We start from the raw sequence: 24,891 nt of genomic DNA on the forward strand, positions 1-24,891 counted from the left end.
TTTATGTGTCAGTGAATATAAGGTACTTGTACGAATCTGTATTTTGAATTTGTTATCAGTTTGCGCCTTCGTGACTTAATACAATTGATCTGACGCGATTCATTAACCTTATGTTGTGAATTTTTTTTAGGGTATTTAAGTCTCGTTCTGATTTCCTTTTCTTTACCGAAATTTCCGACGTAGAACGTTTTGAAAACCGGAGACCGGTCTGCATTTATTCGTTTTCTTCCGGGTACTCGAAACGATGTAGAACAATGCAAAATCTTCTATTTTATTTTTTTCTAAATACCTTTATCATGTAGAAATGTTTTGCCTATAACACTGAACTCAACGCTCTCTAAATTACTTATCTCCATGCTTTTGAATGGTAGACTAGGACCCATTCTCGTGAAATCACGGGGTCACATGATAAGACTGACATACCCTGAATGTTTTGTTATGTTTGATTGTTTGTTGTTGCTCTTAAAACATTAAAATTTAGATCAGCAGATCAATTCACGTATAGGAAATTGAAGATTCGATTTAGACCATACAATTTAAACAAATTTGTCAAAAGAGACCCATCAATTTCAAAGTCTGTTTCCACTACAATAATGCAATTTTGCATTGTCTACGGAATGTAAATGATTTTTGATGAATTGGAACACATAAACTCTTAACTTTTAATCATATTAACATGAATGCGTCTTTAATTATGTTAGGTTGCCTTTCTGTAGTACCGAGGTAAAGAAGAAAATATGTGTATCTTGTTTGTATCTCTAATATCGAGAGAACCATCAAAAAATAATTTGTAAAATCTATGTGCATTATCTTATCACGTTTCTTTCAAAAGACGTAAGTATCACTCCAGTAAGAATCATGCAAAATGTGATTCATGGGTTAAAAGCCTACATGTTTTTTTTATTTTTGATATTTTGTTTGAATTGCCATAGTAAACAGGAAAAAAACAATCAGTTTTTCATATAACCCGTGTTTTTAAAAGGAGATGAAAATTATATAGAATGCGCTATAGATTTCAAAATTGAGGGAGATAACTCTGTAAATGACACTCAAATCCAATAGAATCTATTGGATTTTCCATGTTGTTTATCTCCTAAGAGCAGGCAGATTTGAATGAATAATTACATATTTCATAATATATACACATAAACAACATAATTACAAAAATAAAAACGTGCAGCCTTTTTTGGGGGTGTATCACATTTTTTAGATTTTGCATGATTCTTACAAAGACAGCTACTTACGTTACCTATGTTCGTTATTTCTACACATTCATACTATAAAGGTGATTATTTTATCCATACTTTGTATGGATTTTGTATTTCTTGTTAGCGGGTCTCAGTTTATATTGGCAGTATCATAAAGCAGACGACTATTTATAAAAGAGGAACAGACGAACCCGTTGTCAACCACAGTAATTTTCGCCTGTCGCATACAGACCAGCGCTGCAAGCTGTTCAATCAAATTGTCGCAGTTCCTTTGGCAGAGTATAAATGAAATGGACAAACTCTAACAGATGTCATTAAGAGTTCGATGTGAAAACATGTCTTCTGTTCCAGTTAATTGAAATGTGATTATATTTTATATGCTATACATGTGAGTATATGTTTTATTGTATTTATAGATGTGAAAACAATTGGGTTTTTCTCTTATCGTTTATGGGTATGACAATATTCAAAGTTAATGTTTTAACTTGCCTAGACTTCTGTCTTAAGTTAATTGAAATATATTCAACACTTTATTATATATCATATGTAAGTATTATTCCATATTCATTCGGCTGAAAGAAAGGTAAGATAAATCTGATGATATTGTGACAAATTAATTTTGCGGATACTGTTTTTCGTGCTTTTCTATCCAACGGGAAATATCTAAAATTAGTAAACAGCAAAATTGATACGTATTATATTTTTATTATATTAAATTTAATTTTTTTAATTGTAATTATTGAATTATAAAATGGCCTTAGCAGTCTTCATGTGCATCTAACAAACAGTGAATTATGTATCAAAACCCCAGAAAAGTCACTTTACTTTCTGAATCTGATACATAAAGAGTTATTGTTCTTAATGTAATAAGACCACGTAGGTTAATTTGTGTATGATTACTTTTGCTATTTTCCAAATAGCATGCGTTAATATCGTTCTTGATTTGGTTGATTAAAATTGGACATATATAAATATCTATCTAATAGAACAAAGTCATCTGCAGATATATATATATATATATATATATATATATATATATAAACGTCCCAGAATGTGACGACTCTATTCGCTACACTGCTCCATCGGATTAAATTGGGAAGATAAAATAAACTTATAGAAGGGTCTGACAAATTCCCAACAATGTTAGAACTGTTAGATTTGTGATGCAAATTTTTGGTCGTTCCCTCCACGGGACTCGAACTCTTACCGCTGTGACATTCATGACAACACCGCCCTCACAAAGTCTTCCGCCCTAGACCACTCGGCCCGCTAGGCCTTATATAGCTTCCTGACAATATTGTGATCGTTTCTTTTATTTAAGGAACCTTCGTTTGATCGTTGGGCTTTAAGTTGCATCGTGATTCATTTCTACTATTAAAAGTGTATGAATTTGATATGGATTGGTCCTTTACTCGCTTTTCAGGATTTTGTCTGAAATTTTTAGGTGAAATGTATATTATTTTCCTTTCAATTCTGAAACATAAATATCAGCAATACTATTTCACCTTTAATTTTGTACATGATATTGTAATTGTACATGTAACTACAAAAAATCATTCAGAAAAAATGCAAACAATAAAAACACTGTCTTAACATCAATTTCATATACGTCATAACTTATCCAACAACTTACTTCGAGTTTTACTTCTATTACTTACAATCAAAGCAATTACTGAAGCGTCTGTCGACATATAATTGTATTTTATAACTTCTTAAACTTACAACTTGGGTTGATAATATCAAATCTCTGTTTGTTTAATACTCAAGGGAGGTTTAGAATGCTTCTAACTTTAACTGCAATCGTTTAATTTGAGCAAAACAAATATGTTAATTGTATATTCACTGGTGATATATGGTCAATGAAAGTATTCAATACTTTGGCTCCGCCTACTTTCCAACCCTTGCATGATCTACCAGTTTATCCTAGCGACAATATCGGGGGCCACACGTAGGAAAGAAATATAAATAACTCATCGAGTATAAAGATCATAACAATGTATGGACTAGAAATAAAAACAATATACCAATTCGGCACGAATCGGAAAGAAAAGATCGACGATGAACAATTTGTTTGACTAGCTGGATGATGTTCTCCTATATTTATCGTTTACCCACGCTACAAATAAATGTAAATTGAATCCTTAGATTACAAACAAGTCCCTTTTTTATTAACATAGCTGTGCTTGATTAATCGTCACTAAGCAAAACCTATATTTGAAATTATTAAACATCTTGTCGTAAGCAAACTCTATAAATGTTTCTTGTCCTGAGTTTGAAAATTATACGCCTTTATATTCAATAACAATTTACAAAGAAAAGAGTTATGATTAGATATCCTTTATCTTTGCATTATCAATTTCAAATTTGCCTAATAGCCATTGCATGAACCCTGACCGATGGATCGTATTTCTTAATTCATTTATGTTTCAAGACTACAGTTTCTTTTTTTCTAAGAACTGTTCAAATCAACTGGCATTTGCAAAACAAAATATAAAACGTTGTAGACTTTAGATGAACTATTCAAAATATATTGATAATTATATGAGGAAGGTGAAACCTTAAACGCTCTCGAAGAAACAAAATTGTTGTTATAGTACTGTTATAATAGTAAAATATGACATACGTTTTTTTATTTCCTTATACATTCTCTTATTGTCATGGACTGAAATATGTATAGACCGAAAGTGTCAGTTTTTTTTTCAAAGTGTGGGTTGTCATGGTCCAAAACGAATTGTCAGGTGTTGATAATCTGATTATGTCATTTTCGTAAATATTCAGGGGCCATGTTGTTACCATCGTGATCTTAGAGAAAGCTTAGGTTCGATTTGTATTTAATCATCGAAGCAACCTTATGATTCCAAGACTTGTGTGGTTCTCAATTGCATTTACCAAGTATACGATAATGAAGCTGCCAAGATGCTATTTTTGAGCTCTCGGTTTCTGCAAGTACAGTCGGGAGCATGTACAATCGGGAGCTTGTTTCTTCTGGCCATAAATATAATGGTCCCGAATAAGAAGGAGCCTACAATATCTACAAAGACGCCTTAATGTATCAGTTGTAACAGAATGTATCAATTACGAGTTTATGACAAAAGTAACATTCGACCAGTTTTGTCGAATTTACAATCGTTGTGCTGAGGAATTCATTTGTGACGTTACTATGCACGGGTACACGGTTATAACATTTTTTTTCTTTTTGTATCCGTTGGCTTTTTTGCAACAGTCAACGAAATCTTGTCTCGGAAGTATATTTCAAGTTTTTGTTAATATATTAATATTCTCTCGCCAGAAAAAAGACAAAAAAACTTGGGAAGGCTTAGTTGTACGGTAATAATGAATTCATGACTATCTTTTCTATATGTGTATTTCACAAAATTCGAAAACGTATTTGTCAATTTGGATGTATTCATTGTTTAAAATAATCTGCGTCAATTTCCTATAAAATATTAATGTATTACTACGAAATAAAATTTGAATTTCGTTTTCGGTTGTTTGTTTGTTTGTTTTAATTCTATATTTAGTAGATGAGTACTCACCTCTTTTTTGTAGAACAAAACCCTACAAAAAAGAAGGTTGGAATGTCAACCCGTCATTGCTATTAGAATAACTTATTAAAACAGCACAGGACAGATAATATTTATTCCTGATAGACTTCATGACTTTTACCCAAGAATGATTTTTACCATGTTCCTTCCACAAAGAAATAATACCTGGTTTCGTGGTCATTTTTCTAACCTTTTCAAATATTAAATTATATATTATAAGTATTAAACAATAACTATTCGTTTAGTACTTTCTTTATATATGTGGCTACATTCCTTTAGTACCTCTAGTATTCGTCATGTCAGATATTAGCGTAAATACACGTAATCATATTGGATCGTCATGGTGTATCCATCTGCATCATAAGACTCGACGACGGGGCATTCTACAGAGGTGGACGACCCAACCGGTGCATATCTTCGCCCTCAGTTGTTAGTGGAGTCCGGGTTGCTCATTTATTCTCGTTTCTTTGTACTTATTATTTTGGTTATTGCTCGTTTTATTTTGTTTTTTTTTTTCTTTTCTAGTCTAGTCTTTGTCCTTGCCATGGAAAATATTATTTTGATTTCTGAATCAAAAGTCATTTGTAGTATTTTTTCTTTGAAGTAAACATTCACGATTGCTTTGTTTTTGCGTTAAATGTCTCTCCTAAAATAGCGAAAAAAAAGAAAGAAAGGTTTGCTGAATTACCACCTACTATTGTAAGAGTAATCAAGGGAACCAAAGTTATAGCAGTAATCAAAGAAATGTAATCCAAGACCAGACATGGAAAACAGACATACAGGTATGGGCACATGTAAAGATACATGTAATCATATTGACAAGGGCAACAAGAAACTTGTAGCGATACAATGCAAACACTAATTACCGCGTCAATCGTGTACAGTTACACAGTAAAAGTCTCTTAGAAACCTTTCATCGAATTACCTATTAATAATACCATTGAGGAATAGCCTTCTGACATATAATAAGTGCTATTCCGTTCACTTCAACCAAACCTGATATACAACCAGATTGAATTAAGCCAAACGAAGGAAAGACGTCCATCATAGTAAAGGAGAGTCAGAAACTTAAATGTTTGACCTTAATACGGAACTAGAAAACTGTCACTGTAGCGGAAAGGGAATATTTCATTTACATTGGTCAATATTTAACTGTTAACCGTTGACTGCGTTTGTTCGAAAGAACTTGAGGGATTTTATGAGCATGTTGTTTATATAAGATCATTTTGATATATTTTGGTTTTACATACAAATCCTTGCAATACTGATTTTTTTGCCTTAATCGAGGGGTTCATACGTTCATGCGCCTAACACCCGGTCCCTATAAATATCGGGTCGATTGGAGTGTTGGGTTAGGCTGCGTATCAAATAAATGTAAGATAGTTGCATCTTTCAACGCTATTATTTAACATCTTTGTATCAACAATCAACTGATTTATTCAGCACGTCAACATGTATAAGGATTTCTACTGTAAGGGTAAAAACTCTCATATATGAAAGAGGTCTTTTTGCATTTGTGAACACAAAATTTATCGTCTGTTGTTAATAAAACAAACATTTAATGAATCATCATCAATGGTCAGTTCTCGAACTTAATAATGATTTTGATATTTTAATCCTCCAAATTGAAATATTTACTTTCTTGAATTTCACCCGTTCTGTTACACTCTAAAATATGTTAGTAACTTAGGACGATAATTCATCCACCACCCGCTTCCGACAGACTTGTTTTAAATGCATAAAAATGTATAATAAAATAATTAGCAATTCTTGAATAAACACGCACATTATCTTTCGCTCAGACAAGCTTGAAGTACATTACACCCCTACGTAAATGCAGAATATTGTACTATCAATAGCAGTTTTATCAAAATTCCCTGGACCATACCTTGAAATGTGGTATTAAAAGATACATGAATATATAATTTCGTTTGATTTCCAGAAACAAGGATCGATTTCACTCTCAAGATATCTTTCATTCATTCATTCCATTTTAAGAAAGATGCAATCTATCGATTTTTTTATTGAAGTAATATCAATGTTTTCTAGGGAATTATAGAATTATACGCTTTGTGTATCAATGAACATTTTTTTTTGAAATAGGAATGTAATTTACAAAGTTAAAGAAGTCTGGTTGTCTTGTGTTGAACTGTATAGATATACCATTTATGAAATGCCATTTCAATTCAAGGTTCATCTTTAGCAAATTACTCAATTTCACTGAATATATCTTAAGTAGAATTAAATCAAAAACTGACTTGACCTATGAAGTACTGTTTTAATCAGTTCTGAAGAATCTGACAGAATAAACATACACCTGAGTTTCAGTTGATATAGTGCATTCATTAAACTGTTTAAGGAGGTAGACTTAGGGTAAGGGACATAAGTCTTACAAATCATTGGAACGTTTGTGTGAAGCATTTTATACCATTGTCATCTAAGCATCAAAGTAACTTGGGGGATTGATTTCTTTTGATTACCGCTATAAACTTGGTTCACTTGATTATTCTTTCATTCTATATCAAATGAAAGCTTAATATGATTTGTAGAAATTGAATATGTTGCAAACACATTACTGATTTCAAGAGTTATGTCCCTTACCCCATGTCTACCTCCTTAAAACAACCGTTGTGTATAAGTAGATTTAATCATTCTATTGACCAGCATTAGAGCAGAAGTCATCTTTTATGTGTGGTAAATATCTCACTATCTATTCTCAATTAATTTAGATTATTTGGTAATATGTGGAGAATTGGTAGGAATACCATAACAAAATCAAACTAGATTAAGCAGAAAATGAATTTGTATTTTTTTTTATAACCATCCATGTTTCAAATGATTCAAAAGTGCACGTTTGTCTGTACTTGTAAGACAATTATGGTGTTATGAAGCCAATATTTGTCAAAATTCGATGATGAACCTTAAGTTTGTACAAGAACATCATGACGAGGACAAAATTCTTTAATAAAACCTTAAATTGTAATGACAAAAAAATAAAATGAGAAAAGCTTTGATTCCATGCTTTTTTATTGGGGGATGGGGTGGTTGATGGATTGGTGCTGGCTTGAGAATCAAAAACATTACTTAATATTGTAATTATGAATTGTTCTTGATAACGTAACCATTTCAGATCATCTATAACGAGTTATAATTATCTGGTGATATGAATACCCCTTTTAATTTGTCTTTTTGAAACTTTTAAGACAAATCATCGAACAAATATACCGTCTAAATAAATTCTATGCCATTATTGCATTCTCTTTTAGTAACACTGAAAGCGCTGACAGTATAAACGAGGTTGAAACTCTTCAATTCTAGATATATCGCGAACAATAAGCCGACGCAGATACGATTTGCTCAGAAAACCTCGACCTTTGATAATATCTAACGCCGAACCTAATTTTGTGTCATTTGTAGATTGTTTAAGTTTCAATGTTTATTCAGATAAAACATGAGCTACAACTACAACAGCCTTGGGCGTTATCTATTATTCAAGGGAAACCTTTTTTCGAACATTGCATCCAATCAATTAGTCTTTGATGAGATCATAGTTGTCGTTTAGATTGTTTGTTATTGTTTTTTTTTATATTATTTATTACGGTTTCATCCATTTCTGCTGGAAAATGGCTTTTGCTTTTTTTTTTTTTTTTTTTTTGGTTTACATTTTAAAATGCAATTTTATCATTTATGCCTTGTTGAACTTTCCAAAGCATAAACTGTGAAAACAAAAGCTGACTCTATTTGTTATATCGGGAATTCCGTATACACGCATATGAATGACATTAATCAGTAATTGGTACCTAATTGAAAAAAAAAAGAAATATTAAAGAATTCCATTTTTCAACTGCGTTAATTCAATACGTTAGTTATTTGAATTTCACTGGTTTCATATTTACTATGCATATCGATACGGTCATAAATATTACTCAATATTTTTTTAACAGACGAAATGTATATGAATAGAAAATATATTTGTGGAATATAAATACTTTATATGCATACATGCTTGTTAAGCATTATGATAGACTTCTAAAGAATTAAGCTTAGAATAACATGCCACCACATATTTATGGTTAAAGATGAAACTAAATTGTATTGTTGATTAAATTAAAAGTACACAAGCTGCAAATGCAAAGGGGAAAAGCTAACAATGATATTTTAGGCAAACATGAAGACACCCAATCGCGTTTGTTACTTTTCAATATAAATATGACATTTTCACTGGTCATTATTTTTTAAATAGTGAAACCCCATTGACTTCATGTTTTTTTTTGGTTTTTTTTTTTTGGTTTTTTTTTTTTGGTTTTTTTTTGTTTGTTTTTTTTTTTTTTCTGGTTATAGCAAGTTTTTGTATTATCAATTACACATATCACACTGTATTTAATTAATATTAATGGCCTTCATAATTTTACTGTATTTCTTCGCATATCAGTAAATGACCATAGAATTGAACGAATTAAACAGCCTTATTTGGCCAGTTGATTTTTTTTAGCATGTTGCACTAAATGCCAATACAATCTTGAGTTTATATTTTATCGATTGAATTTCTTTTAACAACTTTTGAAATTAACACCGATAAATATATGCATTAAATGCATGTAGATTGGAGAGATTATATCAGATGATATACTCTTTGATCTTACACGAGGCAGAACAAAACTATCTGAACAAACGTTCTCACTTTATCAAAATACGAAGTATAGTCAATCCTTAACGAAACCAACCAACAGTTTTATCAATTTTTTTTTGTCTAAGTACTTTCTTATTCAAGAACAGTTCTATATAAAATGTAATTAATAAGTGAAAGTGGACAACTATGAAAAGTAATAACAAAATACTGAAATGCTATACTCGAGGCAGTAGTCTGAAACATTAGTCATATAACCATCGCAATGTCATAATAAAAACCGGAAAATTGACAACCAAAGCAATGGTCTTGATTTAGTACATGCATTGCAATAGAAATGGTGGGTTCAGTCAGGTCTTATAGCACACAAATGCTCCCTCTTCCATTTCGGTTGATTGGTTCCAGTATATTTCATTACAAACAAGCATGACTCATGTAAAATTAGCATTTTTTGTTTTATTTAAACAAATGGAACGTGCTAAAATGATATCATTCGTCATCAGTGTAATGCCTTGTATCACAATGGAACGCATTATAAGCATGCTACATGAAATAAAATCAAGTAACTGAAACAGTTATCCATCTAAATGAATCTACTGAGTACTTATTTTTATTGTTTCCAGTTATCACTCTTCAAATAAATTGAAATAAATTCATAAGAGTTAATGAGTTTTAATTTAACAGGATTAAAACTTTCCAGACATAGAGCCTCTATGTGTTTTATATATCGTATAAGAGTAATAGTGTTTGGGAGATAGTAGAGTCGACTCTTTTCATAGGCAACCTGTATATTGAATGCCAATGCTGTTAACGTTATTTGCGGTGATATAAATTTACATTTTTGCAGTGGACAGATTAATGTACAAATGTGCCTGCAATACTGTGACATTTAACACTTTATAATGCTTATCATTTTTTTGACACCGCAATAATTAATACGTGCGAAAATGTTCATATGACAGAATTCGCATAAATTAACAACCGCAAAAATAATTTTGAATATAGTATGCAGAACAATGTTTTGTACTGATTGGATTATACTTTTTGGCTTCTGGTTTACCATTCTTGAAGAATGCACGATTTGATCGATACATGAAAAATGGTTTTCAACATAGTTGAGCAAATTTGATTCTACCATCTATGTAAATTTCATTTGAACTTTTTACATGAATTTCATGTTAGATATGTTTCATGCGAAAATCATGTAAAATGTATGACTTCACGTGAATTTCACATAAATCTCTATTTATATATATATATTACGTCAATAATGTAGGCGTTTTTCTTACAGTTCATTTTCAGGAAATAATGGTATTCTATATATAAGTATCGTTTTCTTGCAATGCGCTGATTCAATGAGTTGTCCGTCTGTCAGTAAGTACATATCATAAGAATGTGGCCCAGGAATACCCATAATCGACGTTCCCATCACATTACCTTTTGGAGACTAAGTCTTAAGAAGAAGTGGATATATTAGCTATATACATTATTAATTTCGTCTTCATTTAAACAAGAAATATTACAATGCTTAGAAACAAAGAACAGAATATTCAGAATAAATAACAGATCAAGAAATCAAAGATAAGACAAATTAACTGCAGGAACAAACACAAGTGAGAAACCCGGACTCCATTAAACACTGACAGTGTGGATCAGATACACCGATATAATGACCGCAATTCCTTTTTTTTTGCATTTAAGAACATGAAATAATCCCTTTGTCAACATTATATTACTAAACCTGATTTTTAAAGGATGTTTAGTGTACGTTTACTTGAATATATGGTATATGTATCCCAAGACACACGACCATAATAACTTATGCAGAATTGCTCTTTGAAGTATGATTCAGCAAACTATTTTTATTGAATAACACATCAAACACATTCTGCATTAAAAACCCAAACGTTTTCAATTTAAATCCTCCTGTTGATCTGCATTTTGTCGTGAAAGTAATTCAAATTAATCCGATTTTATTTAAGTTTTACTGCTCTCTATTACATCATGTATAATTTATACGAATAATTTCAGTCAGAGTCAAAGAGTTTTAATTCATCTAGGATAATTTTTTTCGATTTTTTATCTTTTGATCTTAACGTATTTAATAGAAAGAATCAGTTAGAGAACTGTTAAACTGTTAGAAGTATATCTTACAATGATCCGACTAAAATTGAAGATAAGTGATAGTTTACGATTTAAAATTAGATATGTATATATTATACCATACCATTGAATCAGTGAGATTTTGTCACATCTCACAATTCCTTGAATCCTACCCTTGTCTTCACTTCTTATTAACAACGAAGGGGTTGACCCAGAAAAGAGGAGGACACTTACCCCATCGATGCACCTAGTCCATGTTCACATTTTAAATTAAATCGGAGTTGCTCATTTATATTTGTTTCGTATCTATTTCCCTTGTCTAGCCTTTATCCCTGGTTTGCATTCATTTGATTTCCGCTAGAATCTTGGTTCTCTTGATTACTATTTAAAAAGTAAGAAATTACTTCCTTGCATGTCATATCCCTTAGTTTGTTCATCTATTTCGATAAATTTCATATTACAATGTTGATAAAAAAACATATCCGTTTAGTTCAAGTTATATTTTTAGTTAACGGGTGTACAAAACTTAGCCAAGAGCATAAAAAACAAATAAATAAAAGCCTATTTCACCGACAAATTTAATTATCCTATTGTCAAAATTAAAATTAAAAAAAATATTATACATTCATCAAGGGAAAAAAAATGTATTTAAGAATGCTACAATTGCTCGACGTTATGTTACTGGTTTAAATGAGTGACTGAACATAGCATTTCTGTCTGTGTATAATGATTAAATTGTACTGTTCGGTAATATTTAAAATTATGAGCCTACAGTCTTCGAAATGTTGAAATTGTAAGATGAGATCGTGCTTTGTCTTTTACGGTAAAACAAGATTTTTGGTAAAAACCCTAAATTTACATGTTTGGTCAGACTATTGAAATACTTAATCACAAATTTATGCAACTTTTCGGGCTTAAAGTAAGAGTAAATATATTTTTTTTTATTTGTATCATGATGTCAGCAATCATTTTGATCCTGGCATATTCACACTCTGGTCATTTTGCGGTACAAAGGCTAAGTTTTGCATTAAAATTTTATAGCATACATCATGCAATAGAAACTCTTTTGTGCTAATTAACATAATTTTAGATATTTCACCATGTTAATCTGTTTTAGTTTTTTTTACTAGAATGTATCAACAATGTTTTATATCAAGTAAAAAATTAGTCATATGAAACACATGTGTATACATAATGTAAATCACTAAATCAAAATGTTTTACTTTAATCACAAAGCATGTCAATCCTTTAAAGTATTATTGTCAAATGATCGTATTTGCAAAAACAAAATGCAGCAACATCAGTTTAAAATGAATTTTAATCAATATATGTTAACTGATCACTGTAAAGTGCTAATTCAGGAATACATGTATAAAAGTAGAATGTATTTGATATGGACAAAAAAAGCATCATCATTCCTTAGAAGATATTCAGAGTCAGTCGTCCATTTAATTTTATTTTGACTTTTCAGTTAACATTTGGTTTTGGGTTGTTTCGATATTACAACTAGAATTAAGAATTGTCTACGCTATCGTCACATATTTATCCGATTGCCTCTCTTTTACCTATTACCCTTCCATGATGTGAACTTAGTTGTTATAAGGCATCAATGTCTTAATTGTCTTAAAAAAGTCTTAATACACATGATGTTTTTTAAGTTTTGTAATAGTCCGAGATGTTGAGTCGGTTTTGTATTGTCCTAATGTGCACGAAGTGTCTCCCATTGGACGTTAAACAATAACCAATCAATCATTTCGAACGAAAATAAAATCACAGTGATTATGTTAGGTTTCTTCAATAAGTTATAAAGCATGACCGTTATATTTCTACTTGACGGGTGTGTAATGTTAAAAAGTAATAGAAGGAACCAAGGTTATAGCAGTAATCAAAAGAATGCAATCCAGGGACAAAGACCAGGCATGGAAAACAGACATACACAACAAAGAATATGAGGTAACTAAAATCATACATACAAAGTAACAGTAACAATAGCCCCGTGCAGGTCCGGGTGTTAAAAGAACAGGCCTGCAGCAGCGCTAAGCTTGTCGTAAAAGGCGACTAAATAGTGCTCAGAACCTTAGCCGGGGGCTAGGGCGCTCTGCCCACTGAGCAACTGGGATGTGTGCCCTAGATGGTGGAATGGGGTACCCCTGGCGTGTTACATGTTGGGTTGTCAGGCTATAATATGGAAATACTGACCGCAAACCATAGTGGTGCACCGTGTTGGGAAAGATGCCACGTTCCTCGCACGTTAAAGAACCCTACTGTGGTATTCTATCGGAGTAGGAACCATAGGGCTCCGCCACAGGAGGCTAAATTGCCCGACCCTACCCACCTCTCCCTAATTCCAGTGGCGATCAAAATTTGTCGACCCCATTGTCCTTGTGTCCCATCCCTTTTTCATTTCATCATCATTTCATGTTCATTTCCTCATCAATTTCATGTTCATCGTCTGAATATAGCTGAAATATTGCTGCTCGGACGTTAAACCCCAACAAACAACAAACAAACAAAGTAACAATAGCAAATGAGCAACTCCACTAAAACCTGGGAGCATGGACCAGTTTACCGGTAGCAAACATTTGTGACATCCTTTATCTCAAGTTCTTTGAGGTTGTAAAAAAATCCCGAAACAATGGTTGTTAAACAATAATACGTCATCTGTATAGTGGAACTGAGATCAAAGAATCAAGATATATTTTTGAAGATGATTGGGAATCGTTTATAGAGTATCTAGAATCTCTACCGATCACGATCACTACATATCTGTATATAGGTGTACCGGTTTTATTTTTTGGAGCCACAACGATGAATAGTGTTTTTGAGTCGGGATTTTAACTGAGTATGGGGATAAAAGTATAAAGAGTTGCTGCAAATGCATAGGTTGTAATTCTACTGTATTATCATAATAATCCTTCCCACATTTTGTATTAAAAAGATAAAAAGATTAAAGGGTGATATACCCAGGGCTGTAGTAAAAGGAATATTCAACAGGGAAGTCCGTATAACAAAAATATGTAGCACATTAGGGTAAAAACTGGAAAATCTTATCTTAATCAGTAAGTATCTTATACTATAAGCATTTAAGAAATTTGTATGCATTTTAGCAATATCAGCTGACAATATGTACAGTATTTTTATGCGATAATGCATCGCCTGTATTCAATACGCAAATCAGTAGAAAATGCATCAATTGTCATAGGGATTTTAGTAATAAATGACATTGATCACTATGTGTTCATGAATAAAAGTTTATTCGTTTTTAAAATAAAATACAACCTAACTCCTCGGTTGAATCTTTCTGTCAGTAGTTCCAATCAATTTAATATTGACTTTTATGTTGACATTTGCCTTTGATTTATTTCGATATTACCAATGAATTAAGAATTTCATATGATTTTATCACATTGTTATCCGGTTGTCATCTCTTCTACCTATTACCCTTCCACGCGAACTTAGTTGTAAGACTTTAATATCCGTAAACAATTATCATAAAACATCAATGTCCTCACTTGTAAGTCTTTAAAAAGTCTTAATAAAAATGACTTCGAAGTCTCTGCCATATGATGTCAAATGATAATCAATCAATCAATTATTTCGGACGAACATAAAATCACACTGATTTTGTTTGGGCTCTAAAATACATTTAAGGTTTCTAGACTGATAAATGTTTTAACTGTATTGATCACCCTTTATATGGTGCAAGAATAAACCATACTTCATTACAAGTCTTTAAAAGATGAAGTTAAGATAGGAGGTATTTATGCATGTCAACAAAAAAAACCGAATTCACCCTTAATTTCTTATTCAGAAAAAGTTACATACCAGTCCTAGTTTGCCATTCAGTTGTTGAACTTTTGAAATAAACATTATATAGGTTGTGCATACATATCTGTATGCAGAATTAACTACAGTAACATACGAATATAATTTATGCAGAGGTAAAAGCATTGTTTGTATACTTGGGTTGTCTGCACCATGAACCACTTTTACTATAAGCGTTGTCTGCAAATTGTATATTGATAGGAACCTAAAGTTGATTCAGACGCGCCGAATGTACATAATGAAGAGTAATCAAGGGAACCAAGGATACAGCGGTAATCAATAGAATGTTATCCAGGGACAAAGACCAGACATACACAACAAAGAACATAAAGTAACTAAAATCATACATACAAAGTAACAAAAGCAAATGAGCAAATCGGACTCCATTAAAAACTGTGACCATGGACCAAGTGTACCGGTAGGGTAAGCTTCCTCTACTTTTCTTGAAACACCCATCGAGTTGCTAATAAAAAGTCAAGTTTGTTTGTTTGTTTGTTTATTGGGGTTTAACGTCCGAGCAGCAATATTTCAGCTATATTCAGACAATGAACATGAAATGGATGATAAAATGAACATGAAATGAAAAAAAAGGATGGGTCACAAGGATAATAGGGTCGACAAATTTTGATTGCCAGTGGAAAAAGGGGGATGGGTAAGGTCGGGCAATTTAGCCTCCTGTGGCGGAGCGCAAAGGTTCCTACTCCTATCGAATACCACAGCAGGGTTCTTTAACGTGCGAGGAACGTGGCATTTTTCCCAACACGGCGCACCACTATGGTTTGCAGTCAGGTTTTCCGTATTATAGCCTGACAACCCCAGCATGTAACACGCCAGGGGTACCCCATTCCACCACCTGGGGCACACATCCCAGTTGCTCTGTGGGCAGAGCGCCTAGCCCCCGGCTAGGTTTCTGAGCACTATTTAGTCGCCTTTTACGACAAGCTTAGCGCTGCTGCAGGCCTATTCTTTCAACACCCGGACCTGCACGGGGCTAAAAAGTCAAGTCCGGGGTAGTTGAACGAGGAAAGGAAAACTTTGATACGCTGAACAAACCAGTTTGCAAAGCGCAGATGGGTACGTTATTTTATATTCTTCAAAGGATATATGTACAACGATTTAGTTTTTCTCGTTACAGATCTTATCTGGAAAAGGTGAAAGAGAGCTGTCCCTATAATTTCACAGTTAACAATGACTTTGTCTTAGTCAAGTAATGGTGCAGCATGTTATTGCATTGTAGAACCCAGTCAATCACCATTTTAACTATAATTAGAATTTGAGAATATAAAAATTTGAACAAACTTCCATTTGCTGACTTCCACGTTTTTCTAAAAACTAGAACACGGGTCCACGAATTCATCAACATAAAAAGACAATTTTCTTTTGACACTTAGTCACTTCATGGAAAACATATTATTATTTTTTCTTTATCTCATTTATAACAACAATCATATATAATCACTGATTTTCAAGTAATTCATTGCAATAGCGTGTTCGGGTTTAGCATATTAGTTCTTTTTGTTTACGAAACAAGGAAATATCTGAGTACTTTTTTTTAATTTTTTTATTGGGTACGCTATTACCCGACTTTCCAATTAATTCATTGTAAAAGCGCGGTATCCTTTTAAATAATACCACATTTTCTTGTTACAGGCGTATTTGCAAGAAAGTTATAATTCATTTGTTTATTTCGGTCAACCTACAGTTCATTCTTAAAATCAAATATGCGTTGAACTAGGTAGTCAACTTAAATAGGCAGTAAATCAACAAAGCAAAATAATTGATTGACGCCACATAGGTTTGTAACTGGCATGAACCCTAGCTGTTAAGGGCTCACCCTCGGTAGCAATTTGTATGATTGAGAATTCTAACATGGCGTGACATGTTCGTTTTAAAAACAAAGGAAGACTCTAGGTAAAACCCCTTTCGCACTTGCGTACTCATGTTAATGAACGGGTCACTTTTCATTGTATTTATTGATTGTAATCGTTTACTAATCATGAAAGCAACAAAGTGAATAATATTTCTTAAGAAACGACTCTATTATATTATGATCCTAGCGTATACATAAGAATGCATATAAATATCTAATGTTTTGGTCAAACATTATGCCATTCCATGAACACTTTCAAGTAAAACCAGATGTAAAATGTATCGTTTGGGTGAGTAAACAAATGCACATGGCTTCATAGCCGGTACCATCGTCGACAATTAGTGAATTACCAGATGTTCAGTTATATTATAAAATATATTATTATAAAGAAGAACAAATCCAGAGACTGATAATGAGCGTGTTCAAAATACTAATTGGTTGTATGACTGTTCGGCCAAGCATGGAAGGATATGATCATGCCAGAAAATTAACATTGAAATATCATTCACAAAGAATGAAATGTGTTTGAGAGGACCGTGATTTAATATTTTGTTAGACTAAACTGAACTTAGCGACATAGAGCAGCATTTCCACAATGATCGAATGACCTATATCAGTGCTACAGGATGAGAAGAAATTTCGTTGGTTTGTTTATTTGTATATGCGATTCAGTTTTCGTTTTCTAATTATGAATCTTTCCTATTATAATTATATACTTCAAATATAATTGTTGAAACAGTTGAAAAAATTGTATTGTATATTAAAAAAAAATGATATGGGAGGGTAAATTGAAGAGACAAATATTTCATTTTCGTAAGGAGATCCTCACTGACAAAAGTGACCATCAGTGAAAATAATGACAAATATAGTGCCTAAATATGATAAAATAAGCATAAAGCCAGACATCCAGGAATAAATTCTTAAATTAGTCATGCCCTCCCGGTATTTTCTACGTTTATTGTTTCATTGTATGAAATGCTTTACTTTTTATCGACAAAAAACGGACGTAAGCAGAAAGAGTCCATATTAATCATTTATTTAGTAGTACGTCTCTGACTGTTCCCACTTGTTCTATGCAAGTAGGAATATCAAGCTTCATGCAGCGGCAGACGTTCGTTTCCTCTTTTATTGACCGCTGCACACAAGTCTTTCGAAATTCCCGGATATTTTTCAAATCGAACGTCGTTTGACAATCAGATAGCATCGCATAAAATTATTCACTTTTTTCCCGAGGGCTGACTGCATTGTCTGGAGTGAATTTTGAACGCGAGACGCTGATCGGAGCTTGTCGGAATATATTAGTTTGATAGTTTGAATAGAAAAGTATAATTTTACATACTCTGCAACGAATTGTTCTACTTAGTTTTGCTGTTGGAGATTTTAGCAAAATATTCTGTTTAAAATTAATTTGCCTTTAAGAAAGATTTAATCAAAAAAAATTTTTTTTTTAATATCATTGTTATTATATTATTGTAAAGCACACGGTTGGTAAGCTATAAATCCGACCTCAAGACTGCATCCTGGGATTGAAATTTGTGGAAGACATAAGTACAATATTGAATCTGTACATCCATTATCCAATTTGAACAATTTGTATTACTTTTTTTTGGCTTGTTCGTTTTCTTGATAGATAAATGTCAGAAATATAGCTTATCAAATTACACAAACAGGCTTCTGTTATAAAGTCAGTTTCCACGCTTTAGTAAGAACATTGACAACAAATTCTTACTGTCACTCAAGACATATTGCTTTTCCTACATAATTTGATCATGTTTGTCTGTTACGTAATCAGGGATAACGAACGTATCCAAGTATGTTATTTATTGTAGAAATGAGATAACACAGCTCTAACAGGCTGACACTATAACAGGTTTTACATTCAATCAGGGAAAGAATATATTACATTTTTTAATAGTGTAGCATCGTTACTGTTTCCAAATGACTATTAAGGGAACAAATGTTTATTGCTATCGTAACTTTGAATCGTTATCTTCCCCTTAATATAAACTTATCCTGTGTGATATAAGTGAAACTCAACAACTAATTAGAGGTAAGCCGCACTAAACTAGTTTAATTGCTAGTATTTGTTTAAAACCGAGGTTTAAATAATGACGACGTTTCAGGATGTAAGATTTCCAAACGCACACTGCTTGAAGATAAATTATGAATATGCATAAGGGTTTAAATCTACACGATTGCACTGCAAAATTTATAGCAAATTGATCGTACCCTCCCTGGACGAGAATTTATCTCATTTTTCTGTGGTATCAAGATTGACAACATTAGTCTTAGACCTAGTCATGAGTTTCGTCAATGGTTGTTTTTCTTTTTTAAATACAAGTCATGTGAATATTGCACATTCCAGTTTGATGTACATATATCTATGTATATGCTCTTTTATCTTTTCTATTTGATTAGGGATATATGCTAGGAGATCTGTATTCACAAAAACCGATCAACAATGGAACCTAAATTTAAAATTTCTGTTTCATTGGCTATGAAGTGCTTTTTAGTTATTATTATGTGTTTCACAAAAAACAATTTAAATGTACTTCAATTTATCCTAGCAGATTTTCTTTACTGTTGAATGTCTTTGATTTGTGTCTTTTTCGTAGATTTCTTTCAAACAGTTTATATTTTCATTTACCAAGCAACGAATACTACACAATTTGTTTCACCAACGAACATAATATTATTCCATGGTAAAAAAAAGGTCAAACTATGTTTACCATTAGTTTAATTGTCCAAATGGAAGTCTATTTTCCGGTCAATTTGGGATCATTATCTAAAGGCAATTAATCAATTAAGGTGGTACTCCAGCTAAGAATTATACATAATGTGATTCATGGTTGGGAAGCCTACATATTGTTTTTTTTTCTTCCTTTTTTTTTAACATCATATTTAACAGAAATTGACATGACGTTTTCCATATAAACCCGGCTCATAAAAGATATAAGTTATATAGAATGTACTGCAGAATTAAACTAAAGGAAGATAACTCTGTAACCTGTAACTGACAGTAAAATACAGTAGAAACCAATGGATTTGCTTTGCAATGTGGATTATCCCCGAAGAACAAACTGATTGCAATGAATAATTATGCATTTCATGAGATAGGCCTGTAAAGCTACTTAATACAAAACAAAATATAATTCTGTAGCCTTTTTTTTTTTTTTTTTTGGGGGGGGTGGGGGTAAATATTACAGAAGTTGCATGATTCTTAGCTGGAGTACTACTTAAATGCACTAGATAAAGTAATTTTGAAACGTCTACATCTGATTACGTTTCAAATATCAACATGAATTCTGTATTCAATTGTTTGTATAAATCGTCTTCATAATTTTAACATGATAATGATCGTCTTTCTTGGCATGCTAAAATAACGTTGAGCAGTTCATACTACATAACGCTGTTTATTTCTGTTAATCATATAACCAAATGAATTACATTACTATTGTACAGTTTATTTTATCTATTAGACTCGGAAATGTTTGTGTTGTTAATGTGCAGAGTATAATAGGTTTGTTCTACTTTAATGCAACGATGACTGATAACCATATGTCATTACATTCCTCATCAAGTCGACGTTTGATTGTGTGTCCAAAACAACGCAATGAAATTAATTGCAACACAACACATTTCAAGCTGTCGGTTTAATAATTCTGTGCAATATATGCATCATTTCTCATCAATAATGCATAAACTAATAGAAAAAATAAATATTATTGTCAACCTTACTATAAAATTAGAATTACATGCCGACTACAAACCCGTCAAAGACTACCAAAATAATTGTCTTAATGGTTTACGATGCAATTATTGATGTCGTCATAGTTTGTATATGTTTTGTTCAAAGTATCCCAAATATTGACAACTAAAGGTCCCAAGTACCGTGAACCACGCTCAATATGTTGGAATTTTAACTTTAAATTTCTTATGGGTGCCGTGAAAGACTATGCAAGAAAATGGATAAAACAACTTTTTTTTATCGACTACATATATGTCCAATGTGGTGGATGCATCTTCCATTAAACGGTCGGTATTCCATTAGGAACAAATTGTATTCGTCTACTCGCAGACCTATTCCTCCATTCTTATGAGGCTGACGTTTTAGCTGACGGTACATCGTTTAGTCAGATCATTTGATCACAGTTCCCGTTATATAGATGACATATTATCAGTAAACAATCCTAGTTTCGGGGATTCGATACATCGCATTTACGCCACCGAGCTTGAAAAAAGGGATACTTAAGAAACTGTGGAGTCAGCCTCATATCTTGACCTACACTTAGAGTTACAGGAAAACTTTTGGCCAAACTTTCCGACAAATGCAACGAATTTTCATTCCCTATTGTCAATTTTCCATTCGTTTGTGGTAACATCTTTTCAGCACCTGTGCATGGAGTTTTTATATCAGAACTCATACGTAATGCCAGAGCTTGCCGTAATTATTCAGACTACCGTGCTAAACTTCCTACAATTATGCTTTTGGATCAGGGTATGTTGTTGCTACAAGATTAAAAACATCACTACAAAAGTTTTATGGTCGTCATCACAAACTGATTGCTTATTACGTTTATTCATCAGTACCATGAGAACCTATATATCATAGTTTCATCGTTCGACTACCTTGGGCTTGAGTCTTTATATATGAGCAGTTCAGTGGGTGTTTATAGAAAAGCAGAGGACGCTTATCATATCGGTTTACCTGGTTCATGCTTCTAGTGGAGTTCTAATTGCTTATTTAATTGAACTGCTTTATACGTATTATTTTGGTTATTTTATGTCCTTTTATGTGTGTGTCTGTTTTCCATGTCTGCTCTTTGTCCCTATATGCATTCGTTTGATTTCCGTTAGAATTTTAGTTCCCTTCAATACTCTTTGTCAATTGGTAATTTTTCACAGTTCGCAGTTCTTTCAAACAGCTAACCTTTGAAATTGTAAAAAAAAATATGAAAATGACACATTTTACTTTATATTTTATTTTCAATAGACAAATATAAAAATCTATATCATTTTATTGTGTATGCTATGGTCTCCGTTGTAATCAATACGAAACAACTGTTTCACGACGATAAAGATCATTTGGTAACCATCACAGTATAGACATGTAAGTAATTGTATTTCTTAACATAGTAAATGCAAATAAAATTATGGGATGTCTTTTGAAATAAGTAACTGGAAATTTAATCACCGCTTTTAGGTTGAAATTTCATGGGTATTTTCATCATAAGTTTTCAGAATTGGCGGCGAAAACCTTATAGTCTACTGAACTTTAATATGCTGATTAATTTAACTTAAATACAGAAAAAAACATTGGCGTCAATCTTAACAAATCAACAAACTTGTATACTTATTCATTGTTTCTTTTTTCTACACAATCTCATAAAAATTACATAACTTTTTTCTTTGCGTTTTCTTAAAGTAGGCGATGTGATTATTCAAATGTATTCTACTTTCAGTTTTTATATGAAATCGTTTTTCATTCTGTTTGCTACAATTTTGTGTAGATATATTTGTTTATTGTTTAATCATAAACTTGGATTCTGTTGTTTTTTAGTGTACCAAATGTCAGGGTAATTTGTACCGATATTCATTATACTAAAAGTGCATTTTGATTTATCAAATTATGTTTTAATTAAGATGCTCAGCTTGGAAATGGTAATTTTTTGTTAACTTCAGGAGGTAGACCTAGGATACGGGAAATAACTCTTTAAATTAGTGATATTAGCCTATCAAGTTTTCATTTGAAAAAAAATTACATTACTCCAAGTTACTTTGGTGTTACATGAAATTGGTGTTAAATGTTGAATACAAACGTTCTAATGATTCGTTAGAGTTGTGTCCCTTACCCTACAAAAAATGTAATATTTCCCTTTTTGATGGCATCCTATTCCCCTAGTCCTTCTTTCATTTTTATTACATATTCAACATTTCGATTCATAAAAAGAAACAAGTAGAATACACAAAAATGTATTAGTACTGAGTTGGGTTTGTAAGACTCATCACGTGGTTTCCCGAGAACGGGTCCTATGTTACCATTCAAATGCATAGAGATTTGTCATTTTCAGAGCGTTGGGTTCAGTATATGAAGGAAGGCAAAACATATTTTCGTGTAAAATTCCAAGAAAAATGAAAAATATTTATTTCCACATTATAAAGTGTTAAGAAAAAGCTTAGAATAGAAGATTTTGCATTGTAATATAAGCAAACAATAAAGTGCATACCGGTCGTCGGATTTCAATAGTTGTACATCAGAAATTCCGGAAAAGGAAAAGGAAACTAGAACGAGTCTTACTCTACTCATTGCCAAATTCAATCTGTGTACACATAGCAATAAATAAATCAACCATATCAAATCATTTGTCAACTTGGCGGTTATCGTTTGAAAGATTATCCATATAAATAGGAAATTACTTGTCTAATTTTTTAGAATTGATCATACGTTTTTCCTAATCTTGACCATTAAATGTGTTTTATTGCTTTACAATACAATGTGAATAGAGTCTTAACACCTGTACAATCCATATACTTGTCAACTCAAAAGTTCAACATCCAGATGACGAACTAAGACTGGTTATGTGGTCCGTAACTGATGGTAAATAAGTTTTTGATACGTATGAATCACCTTCTGTCCGTCTGAACTTTATAAAGACTGCTACATAGAAACTGTCTGATATATTACAGTTTTTTCTCGTTTGTCTACCCCGGACTTGACTTTCTATGAGCAACTCGGCGGGTGTTTCTAGAAAAGCAGAGGACGCTTACCCTACCGGTGCATCTGGTCCATGCTCCCAGTTTTTGGTGGAGTCCGAATTGCTCATTTACTTTTGTTACTTTGTATGTATGATTTTAGTTACTATATGTTCTTTGTTGTGTATGTCCATGTTTTCCATGTCTGGTCTTTGTCCCTGGATTACATTCTTTTGATTACCGCTATAACCTCGGTTCCCTCGATTACTCTTTCAATACCCAGGATTGCCTCGCTTCTTCTAGATGACTGTCTAATTGGCAATCATCCCACCTCTTCTTTCTTTATATTTAAAATTTATAAAGGTCATATCGGGAAAATAAATAAAGACACAATATTTATGTATCAAAGTACAATGCACAATGCTTGAAGCTCCAATTAAAAATTGCAAACTTATAGCAATGTTACAAATAGAATGATGACTTGTTTGGCATCAAGTAGTCTTACCGCTTCAATTTAATTGAGCTTAATGAGTTGACAGTATTCATGATTATCAAAATTGAGTTAAACAAAACAAAATTTCGATTAAATTAATACATTTCAGTAGTTCCATCTTTGGACATGTTACTTCTTGGTACTGTTTGTAAAAATTCAATTTTAATTCCATTATTGAACCCAGCTTAGCTGAAGACAAATTTGTCAAACCGAACAAGATCAAGTTGATAAAATAGCGCAAAATAAATCAGTTTAACGACATTTCGATATGACATTTTAAACACTATAATAGAATTACGCCTTAAGTGCTTCATCTAAATTCATCTAAGGATGTTATATCCTGCATCAAATAAGTGAACTCATATAATTCATATCATAATGAAAGATATGATAATGTAACCTTCGTCCTTCAAAACGTTTTAATATCAACATTTGCATGTTCTATGTTTTCCGAAGCTATTTATTAACACACTTTTAAAAATAATAAAAATTTTTAAAAAAATAATGCGGCTGTGATTGTTTGTTTG

General features: G+C 32.2%; 1 protein-coding gene across 2 annotated transcripts in view; it reads left to right on the forward strand.

Annotated features, from left to right (window-relative positions):
- LOC148601624 (uncharacterized) overlaps nucleotides 1–24,891 on the forward strand; it is a 68,366-nt gene that overhangs the window by 17,514 nt on the left and 25,961 nt on the right. Inside the window, exon 2 of one of the 2 annotated variants that reach the window (XM_088556201.1) lies at nucleotides 1,356–1,596. The gene's annotated coding sequence lies outside the window, so the exon portion shown is untranslated. Of the gene's footprint in view, nucleotides 1–1,355; nucleotides 1,597–22,241; nucleotides 22,289–24,891 lie in introns of those variants that run through there. The other variant, XM_088556203.1, reaches the window with a different exon arrangement.

This window comes from Perna viridis, chromosome 12 (assembly GCF_037379345.1).
Source record: "Perna viridis isolate PV_CMFRI_1.1 ecotype Kerala chromosome 12, ASM3737934v1, whole genome shotgun sequence".
NCBI lineage: Eukaryota > Metazoa > Mollusca > Bivalvia > Mytilida > Mytilidae > Perna > Perna viridis.